We start from the raw sequence: 11,144 nt of genomic DNA on the forward strand, positions 1-11,144 counted from the left end.
AAACTGATGTGTGTGTGTGTGTGTGTGTGTGTGAGAGAGAGAGAGAGAGAGAGAGAGAGAGAGAGACCGAAGGAGTCAGACAGAGATAGAGACAGAGAGATAGAGAGAGACAGACAGACAGAGAAGAGAGAGTTGATAAATTATTCGATCATCTAGTTTATCTGTACATGGGTTATAATATGTATGTTGTATTATGCAATTCGTTTATAAACGTTTCATCGTAATTTTTGCGTATTTGTACAACTTTCTAATCACTTATTCTAAGAAAGGTTCATTTTATCAATAGAAACGTACTCGTGGATTTTGTGATTTGTTTTAAATATTTCCAGAAAAAATGTGTTAACATTCCGCCTATTAGAATACTAATTCGTCTTCAAACACAAAATCTGTACTGACCAGCTTTAAATTAATGCTCTAGGACCATTCTCTAGTAAAGCACATAATTACTAAGTACTGTCTCGGCGTTACTTACTGAATTTCTGCCTAATGGGCAAATACTGTCACATTTGCTAACGTGGCGTATTAATCCAGGCCTTTTTGGTAGTAGCACCTGTCAGTTGCACCAGACAATCTTGCCAATCATTTAGAAAGAACCTTGTGTGAAGAAATGGTTGTTCAAATGCATTTGTTCTATTCAGCAGCTAAAGAGCTATGATTTTCGAAGGTTTACAAAAATTTTGACGCGATATTGTTCTTGAACTGTTTCTGGACAAATATGGATTTGCATGTTTTTCTAGTTGTGTTTAGACACAGAGCGAATTCCCTCATCAGAATAACAAAGTGTTTGAAAACATTTAGTATTAAACTAGCATGATGATGTTGTTGACAGCACTGTAGTGTTGTTGACAGCCTGATAGTGTTGTTGACGGCCTGATAGTATGTTGACAGCATTGTAGTGTTGTTGACAGCAGTGGCTCGACAATACCCCGCATTTTGAAAAATGACTTGGATTAACGTAGAAAGAGCAGATCCTTACGGGCTTGATTTTTGTCTTATAACTTTCCTTTTTCATTTGATACGTGTATACCAATCCGGTAGTCTTAGTGGTTAGAAGGTTCACCTCGGATGCGGGATTTCGCGGGGTCGAACCCGGACCGAGTCATACCAAAGACTTATGTAAATGGTACTAGCAGGACACACGGTACTAATTATACGGAAGAACTGTGAACCAGTCTAGAAATGTTTGAAGAAATAATAGAGTATTTACTGGTTTGGTGGTCCATAATTGGTTAATAATGAAAATTAAAATTTTAGGAAAAATATCTTTTGAGAGCTTATCCTATATGTAATGTAAAAAAATATTGACACATTTCTACTGATGTAATTTTAGCATTTTTACAGGCTTGACTCAGGAGTACTCAATACTGAAAGTAGCACCTGATTCATTTGGTGCAGAATCAATAACACGTGTTTCATGCACATGTATGTAAACAAAGTGCCACGGGTCATATGGTGTTCTCCACACATAAGCTTGCACCAAGGTTAGATGTGCATGAAGAATTATAGGTGTCATTATCAGCACCCATAAATTTTAAGTTATTGAATTTTGAATATGATAGTGTTTCCATATGTTTACCATTGGAGTGGAATTAGTACCGTGAGTCCAGCAGCTGCCTCGCTTGGAGTTCAGCATTAAGAAGTTAGTGTTAGGACTGGTCGGCCTAGTGTCAGGATAGTGTGACTGGATGGGACATGATGCTACATGTGTGCGGCATCATGTCCTAGTGCCAGACATCACTATAAATTACAACACTGCAGACATCGTAGCAATATGACTGAAAATGTTTTAAAGCTACGTTAAAAATCCTAACCACACACACAGACACACACACACCAATTTGATAAGTAAATAAAATTGTACACTTTCTTAAATAATATAACAATGCAAGCATAGTCAATTATTTGTCAACATGAATTTCTCAAAAGGAATAAAACTGATGCGAATCAGTTACAAACCTCGAATATGAAAAATAATTTTGATTAAAGATTTCATTTTCACCTAGCAACATCCTGTTGGGTTTTATAGCTAGGTAGTCGCTCTAGTCAGGGACGTTTTTTAATCAACTATTTTCCATTTGAAATATAATTATTGAATCAAATAAATTCGGAGGTTAATAGTGTTAAAGATCTGACATGCTTCACTGATTCATGTTTAAGTCTATGATATCACCTATTGTATAAAGATATGTTGGATAGTTTTTAAAAGTTTAATGATATTTAAATTTGAAATATTGTAATTCTCTTTAGATATGTGAATACTTTATCATTTGAGACGAATACATCTTTCTTAAACAGACACAGACACAGACATACACAGACAGACAGACAGACAGACAGACACACACACACACACACACACACACACACACACACACACACACACACACACAATTAGAGCACTACAGATACTTGGTTAGCTACGTCATTCACATGAACGCTCACCATTCACGTACCGGCGCATGGAAATTAATGTGGAATAGAAATTAAGCGAAATGACGAACCAGCAAGAGTAATTAAAATATTTTAATATATTTACAGTTGATCTAGGTCATTATTCTGTTTCAGTAACATAACAGTACCACCGACCATAAACTCTCTCTCTCTCTCTCTCTTCCTTCGGTCGGTTTAACTTAACGTTTACCATCGTTCATAAGTCCAAATGCATCGTGTGATGACACAAACGAAAAAATTCTCTACGCTCTTCATTTTATAGATTTTAGCATGTATCTTGTTACGATGGTCCAGAGAGAGAGAGAGAGAGAGAGAGAGAGAGAGAGAGAGAGAGAGAGAGAGAGAGAGAGAGAGAGAGAGAGAAGAGAGAGAGAGAGAGGCCTTTGGACATTTTCATATTTAATTAATAATAATCGATTTTTAGAACATTATAGTATGTTTAGGAAACAACAACAACAAAATATTAATACATCACAGTATGTGTACCACGTAACCGAGAAATTTACCGTATAATGTCGACATGATTAGCAACTTTGTATCATTGATAAACACTGTAGATAAATCCCATGGAAAGTGCACACTTATCGTTACGACGGTTACTTGGTGTAATTTCTATTTCAAGGTTTTAATCCAGCTCAAATTCATATTCTTTCTCACTCCACATTTATGTGTAATTTGTCCGTTATGCACGAGAGGCAAGTGGGGAACAGAAAGCAGAAAGGATTGTGATGAAAATGTGTACGATATTAAATTCATTTATATATGCATATCTCTCTTAAAAAAATAAGAATTTGAAAATATTGATATGCACTTCACAGTATTCTAATTAGCCACCATTGCCTTTCAAAAATCTCAATCTGAACTTTTCACACACAAAAATAAAAGGCCACAGTAATATAGCAATCTGAGAGGACCAGACATTAATCTAGAGTGTACTCGTAATTTATCCCCAGCGCTTTATAAAGAAAAAACTCCTTATGTCTTAGAACAAATGTATCATAAACAAAATGTAAAGAATGAAATCATGTTAGCAAATGCACCACAACGAATTAATTCGTTTGTTCGTTCGTACGTTCGTTCGTTCGTTCGTGAGAGAGAGAGAGAGAGAGAGAGAGAGAGAGAGAGAGAGAGAGATAGGACTATAACTTACTTTAAGAGTCAGTTAATGTACCAATCAGTTACTCATATAATTATTCGGTTGTACATAAATATTTACATCTACAGCATCATTTGGACAGTGTAGCCTTTAATATCACTTTTCTTTCCTTGTAATATTTTTAATACTAATGGTTTACGTGCTTCGATCATGGATAACAGCGTACCAATCTAATTAAAACAGACCGAATAGTAAATCTACCAATGTAATTAAAACTGAGATCTAATTGTAATAAGACCAATGCAATCAAAACTGAGATCTAATTGTAATAATACTAATCTAATCAACTGAGATCTAATTTTAATAAGACCAATGTAATTAAAACTGAGATCTAATTGTAATAAGACCAATGTAATCAAAACTGAGATCTAATTGTAATAATACTAATCTAATCAAATGAGATCTAATTTTAAGCAGTAGAACTGATAGGCACCGATAAATGTTCATGTTCTGGTTACATGAAATTCCCGTGGCACTTTATTTTCCAACGTGTCCGTTGCATGGCAATGTGTAATATGCCCCTTCTATATACATCAGATTTGAGTGTTATGTGTCCACAATTTGAATGCAATTTAACTTCCAATATGTTTGTCTTGCAAAATATTTGTAAACACCGACATTAAAATCCACTTTTATTACCTGATCCCATAGAAATTTTCCGCTCTCATCGTTATTCTGCAAGAGTGTCGCAATAATCCAGTTAAAAATGTTCTGAAACAAGGCAAAATAAATAAATGTATCGAAGGGACGTTCGTTGTTGCGTTCCTGATCATATAAGTAAAAATTACTCTACGTTGTTGCCGAAAGTATGTTCCATGTAGTGGTCATTAGGAATATGCTGCATACAGATGTTTCGGTTAATTTTAGGAATAATATCACTAATGGTCTTTGAGAATAATGCTCCATTGCATAACCGTTGTGAGACTTGGATCGCCAGTTAATGCAAATTTGGATCTAAATTGAGGCAGCCACTGGTACGCTTAGTATAATGAACAGCTAAGTCTGTAATTTCATTATCCACCCCATATCAAAATATCAAACTGGGTAACATAGAAAATCAAGATACAGTATCTACTTACAATACAAGCCACCGGTTTAAAAAAAAATATATATATATATATATATATATATATATATATATATATATATATATATATATATATATATATATATATATATATATATATATATATATATATATATATATATATATATATATATATATATATATATATATTCAAAGTAAGGTTTCTTACATACATACATACATACATACATACATGCATCCATGCATGCATGCATACATACATACATACATACATACATACATACATACATACATACATACCATAGATGATAAAAACGTTTTTTTTCGTTTTTTATTTTACCTCGAAAAACGCGTTTTTTTACGTTTTTTTAATTTTTTGCGTTTTTTATATTTGGTACTTCCATTTTTTTTATCATCAGCCATACAGGTAATTATATGGAGGAAACCATAGAGTGGTCAGATCAGTCAGATGGTGATAACGACACTGAGTGAAAAAAAATTCAATGTTATCTGGACTACGGTTTAAAACTTTTGACATTTTTTCATATTTGTATCACTGAAACTTTAAAACTGGTATGTAAAGTGTAAATAAGTAAAATATTGATTTTTGTGTTGCCTAAAAACTACTGGAACGTTTTTTTTTCGTTTTTAATTTATTGAGAAAAAAATGCGTTTTTTACGTTTTTTATTTTAATTTTAACGTTTTTAACATCTATGATACATACATACATACATACATACATACATACATACATACATACATACATACATACATACATAAGTTATAGAATTTTGAAGAAATAAAGCGAATGACAACACTTTGTAACCCTAAGTTCACGGACATATACCAACACATTGTAAAATAGTCAAGATTTTTGGTGCATGGGAAAATCATAAATTTAAATTAAAGAAAATGTTCTCTCTCTCTCTCTCTCTCTCTCTCTCTCTCTCTCTCTCTCGCACACACACAGACACACACACACACACACACACACACACACACCTTCTGTCCGATAATTAAGCTTTTTACGTTTTAATGTTTATGTGCTCGCACCGGAATCCAGTTGTACTTGAAAGGATAATCGGTAAAATACGAAACAGAGCTGCTTTGTTGTAAGCGCGCCAAACATCGTGTATAACTGCAATGTATTGGTAAAATGATATCATCAAATATTGATGTAAAGCTCATTTGCGGGGAAAAAACAAATGATATTGACATTCATTTCCACCTTATTAATCAAAGCTGATCGGAAGTATGAAATGAGTTTCGTCCCAAGATAAAAGCTCTGCTTGATGTCGTGCACGTGTTGTGCAATGATTGCAAAGTGTGTGTACTAGACAGGAGTTCATATCGCCGTCTTGGTCCAGTTTCGACCAGGCCCCATATTTCTTTCTTTCTTTCACAGACACACACAAGCGCACTTTATGTGTTCGTATTTCATTGCATGTCCCATGAGCTAAAATGTACACTACTACTACTACTACTACTACTACTACCTTTAATTATTATTATTATTATCATCATCAACATCATCATTATTATTATTATTATTATTATTATTATTATTATTATTATTATTATTATTATTATTATTAAAGTTGCAATACAATTAGAGATTCAACAATTAAGGGAGGCTGAGGACTGCAAATACATTTCATTTTTTGAAGCAGATAACTTGAGATGTAAGGAAATGAAGAATAAATTTAGACTGGAGTACGTTCGGAGGTTGGACAAAGTAGTGTACTTGAAGCTAAAAGCTGTTATTGCCGTTGCATCCATCAATACCTCGGCAGTCTCCGTCATCGGGTACACATCTGAAATTGAGGTATGGGCCCTGAAGACAAATGTGTATAGGCAAAATGGAGAAGACAAAGAAAAGAAAATTCCTATGATACGGCTTAGAAAAAGACCTTTGTAAAGAGAATTAAGAAACGAACCATTACCAGCAGACGATGCGCATAGACAGAACATCCGGAGGAGGTGGAGTAGTTGGGAGGGAGAATGCAGCGCATTGACAGTTTGTTACTTCAGAGCGAAACAAAATGATTGATAATGGTACCTCATGATTAGCAAGCTAACCCAGCGCGTTTATTAATGCAGGCACGACAAAGTAGCCTTTTCCGTCCACTGGCAGCTGTCTGCAAGTTAGTATGTACACTTGAGTGCACAAACAAAGTTGTGCAATCACAACGAAGAGAAAGAGACTGAGATGAGCAAGGCCGAAAACCTGTTGTATTTCAATATCCATATCAACCGCAGACCTCGGTATAGGAAGTCAGAAACAGAACTGGTTCAAACGGAATCGAATTTGACTTACTCTATGAGGCGCCGTAGCGGGCAAAAGCTAGTCCAGTGAGAAAGTTGCGATTGAAATTTCGATGTCGTATGTCGAGAAATCCAATATCACGTGTTGGATCAAATTGCATGTCCTTATATGTTGAATTATACAGTGGTGGTTTAAAGTTCTATTTCGTATGTCAACGTTTTACAGTGTATATTTTGAATTATACCGCGGTGGTTGAAATTTCAATATCATATGTCGAGAATCCCTAATTCACACCTTGTGTGTAACTGTTTGTGATGAAAGTTCCATTTCGTATGGCGAGCATTTAGATTTCATGTGTTGAATTTCACAACAATGAGAAGCAGCCTCCTCGTTTAAAAATAACGAGGTCCGTTCAAGACAGCGACCTCTAGCGAAGAAATTCATAATAATTCTCGACCAGTGAATGGTAAGTTTTAAAATGTAACCGCATGAAATGTAATGGCGCCTCATAATTGAATACATGAAGGTATCTTAATACTCGATATTATTTTGAATTGTTCAAATGGACAGTGTGTAATTTAACTTTTAACATCAGCACATCATTTCACCATAAAAGAATAACATTTCTGACAAGCACAATAAATGTCCATTCACCGCTGTGTAATTCAACAGATACAATAGTAGTGAATGGGGTCACCCTAGGGACAATGGGAATTACCATTAAAAACACCCCTGGGTCACTCTGGGGACTAGGTAAATTTAACATGGGGAAAATTGCTGGGTCACTCTAGGGACAATGGGAATTGACCATGGGACTATAGTGTGGGTCTGTCTAGGGACAAGAGGAATTTAACATGGGAGAAAAAAACTACTTTAGGGACAAGGGAAATTGAACATGGGAGAAAAAAATAGCAATTCTAGGGACAAGGGGAATTTAACATGGGATTTTTTTTAAAAATAAAAAAATAAAAAAAGGGGTAGGCAATTGAAAGTCTATCTCTTTTCGAGAGATGTGGGTGGCCCTGAAAAGGGCCTTTGGGTTTATATATGCCCTTAACATAAAGGGCATCTGTGACTTCTTCTTGTCCTTAGGCTTCGTCTAATTGTAGGACCATACACTAACACTCTTTTGAGGCATCCTTGCCTTTCCACGTAAATCCTACGTATCCATAAGCTGGTGGCGGTCCTATGGACAACTGTCCATTCGGATCGGACATACATCGGTATGTCCGTCCTGAACATCATTGTTGACACAAGGGTGGAAGATTCAACGTCAGTCCACATGCTGAGGCGCAGAGAACAGGTGAATCAATGCAGTGAACTGCGCTTATTTATAGGTAGAGGAAGGATTGAAATGGATTGAGTTCATTGACCAATCCAAACACGCATTACAAAATTCAGTCAGCCCGCATCCAATCCGAAGAGAGCAGTCTGTGACGTCACGTGGTCTATATAGATTCGCTAGCGCCTGTACGCAGTCAATTCATGCGACAGTTATTCAACATGACGGAAACTCAGAAAACGATCAATTGGGGTGCACCAGCAGTGGAGACCACCCAAGGGAACCCGGACTTACTTTCAGAAGAGGTAAATTGGGATTTTGTGGATTTTCTTACCTCGCAAGAATTTGTTCTTGAACCTTCGTCACCTTCTTCATTACCGCACGTGGAGAATTTTAGACAGAGGCAGAAAGAAGAATTGGAGAAATTTATACAACAGCAAGAGGAAGCGGAACAAGCTTTTCTCCTACAGCAACAACAGCAAGAAGAAGAGGTAAGAAAAAAAACAAGAAGAAGAAGCAGCAGCAAAGAAACAAGGGTGTGAAAATCAAACGGTCACGGTACTGTTAGACATTTTAGCGGAGTTAAGAAGTCTGAAACAAATGTATCAGACTTCTTTATTACGACCGAAGAGAATACGACCTTCCCGAGCTAAACACGCCAACCCTGTGACTAAGCTTACCGTGCCACCCTTAGTGATTTCAACCAAATCATCATCATCATCAACAGTACGCAGTCCAGAAGTAGGCCTTGGCCGTGGCAAAGGCTTAAGACAGTTAAAGTTGATTGCTTAAACTCACCCCTACACCAAAAAAGGCCCTTTTCAGGGCCACCCACGTCTCTCGAAAAGATATAGACTTTCAATTGCCAACATCCATTCAAACTAAAAAAAAAAAAACACAGCCCATTTTACCCCTATAGTACGTGTGTATGAGTGTGTGAGTGTACGTTCTTATTTTAAAATCAAAACTCAAAGATACTTACCTTTTATACCTAATTTATTCTTTTATAAAGATTTACAATCCAATTCACAATTCTCAATTCTCAACAAATCACTTTAAAAAGTTCATACACTTCTTCTGTCTCATTATTTAGTCTCTCTGTTTTTTTAATTTCTTCACCCTCACAGTCTTTTCCTCGTCTTCCTCATCACTTTCTTCCCTTCTTCTTTTCTTCTCCTGTTTCTTTTTCTTCACCTGTCTGCTTTCTTCCTCTTCTTCTTCCTCTGAAGAATCCCTCTCTTCTTCTGGCTCCTCTTCTTTCTTTTTTGGGCAATCCGGAGACCAATGTCCTTTTTATTGACAATAATAACAGGTATCTTGACTTTTGTCTCTTTTAACCCGTTTTTCTTTTTTGACGGTCTGGACACTCTGAAGACCAATGCCCTTTCTTCTGACAGATATAGCAAGTATCTTCACTTTTATCTCGCAAGGAAGGAGAGTAGTCCGTCGGCTGGTCTGAAGAGAATTTTCTAATGACCCCTCGCAAAGCTCTGATGAAACGTTCGATCTGGGTAGTCTCTTCCATCGTTGTGCTCGGTTTGAGAGTGAAATGAATAGTGGAAGGACAAGACACATACCCTTTTATATACGCTGGTCTGCCATGACTATAAATTAGTCCATGGTGTTTAAACTTTAGTCATTTGACTTTTTGCTATCAAGATGAAACGATCCAATTCATTTGAGAAGAAAGAAGAAAGTAAGAGGCAGAAAGGTGATCTATCGCCGCGTACCAGGGCTGAAGTCTTGGCACAAATTCATGCCAGTGATTTTGAAGAGGACATGAGTGAACCAGAATCCAAATCCTCTAAACAAAGTTCACCACCCTTAGTTAACCCTGAAAAGTACTATGACATTCGAGAGACGAAAAAGCGTCCCTCTAGAAAATTTAGAACCACGGCTTACAAATACACGGTGAAGTTTAAAGATTTCAAGTCCGAAGTACCGTTAGAGAAAGCAGAAGGGTTCATAACCGAGATGTGGGATTCTTTGCTTGCCACACTCAAGCGAAAATGTCAAGCCAAAGAAGACGATCGCTTGAGACTTTCCATACAACACGACGGTTTGAAATCCCCTGTTTGGATTGAGTTTAGCAGCCCTGCAGAATTGACCGCTTCCAAAGTCATGGACAAGATTCAACACGTGCAACAATACAATGACCAGTTTGACATCACCGATGGAAAACCCACACTGGACATGACCCACGTCTCTCCTCCTCAAGGGACTGGCCGCAAAAAGGTCTTCTTGGTGAACGACCTTCGCACCACCAAAACAAGCCTCGTCCGAATTAACAACCCTCAGGACCAGATGTGTTTAGCCCGTGCCATTGTGGTGGGACGAACCTATGCGAACAAAAACGACACGGTAGAATGGAAAAGAGCCTGGGAGAATATTCAAAAATAGGACCGAGCCAAACAACGAAACGAAGCAGAACTCCTGTTGCAACAAGCCGACTTGCCCAAAGACACACCCTGTGGCATTCCTGAAATGCAAATATTGCAAGATATCTTAGCTCCACGCTACACCTTGAAAGTGTACCCTCAAGAAGTACGGGGCCTCTCTTGTTTCGAGGCCAAGATTTTAAGGATGGAAAATACATTCACGTCTATCATCACGATGACCATTTTGATACCATTACCAGTATCACCGGATTCCTGGGATATGTTTATTATTGTGAGAAATGTCACTATGGTTATAACTATCGAGAGCAACACAAGCATTGTGGATTGAAATGCTCAGGATGTTTGGCCTCTCCACCCTGTCTGGACGAAGGACAAGAACCAGTGCATTGTTCAACTTGTCTGCGCACGTTTGTCAGCCCTGTCTGTTACCAACAACATTTGAAGACGCAAGGTTCACAGAATAAATGTGCTTGTCAACTCCTGAGATTGTGCCCTACGTGTGGACAAGGCATACGTACCAATAGTACCAAGGCACACGTAT

Source organism: Sinohyriopsis cumingii, chromosome 4 (genome assembly GCF_028554795.1).
Source record: "Sinohyriopsis cumingii isolate HCF-2022 chromosome 4, ASM2855479v2, whole genome shotgun sequence".
Classification (NCBI taxonomy): domain Eukaryota; kingdom Metazoa; phylum Mollusca; class Bivalvia; order Unionida; family Unionidae; genus Sinohyriopsis; species Sinohyriopsis cumingii.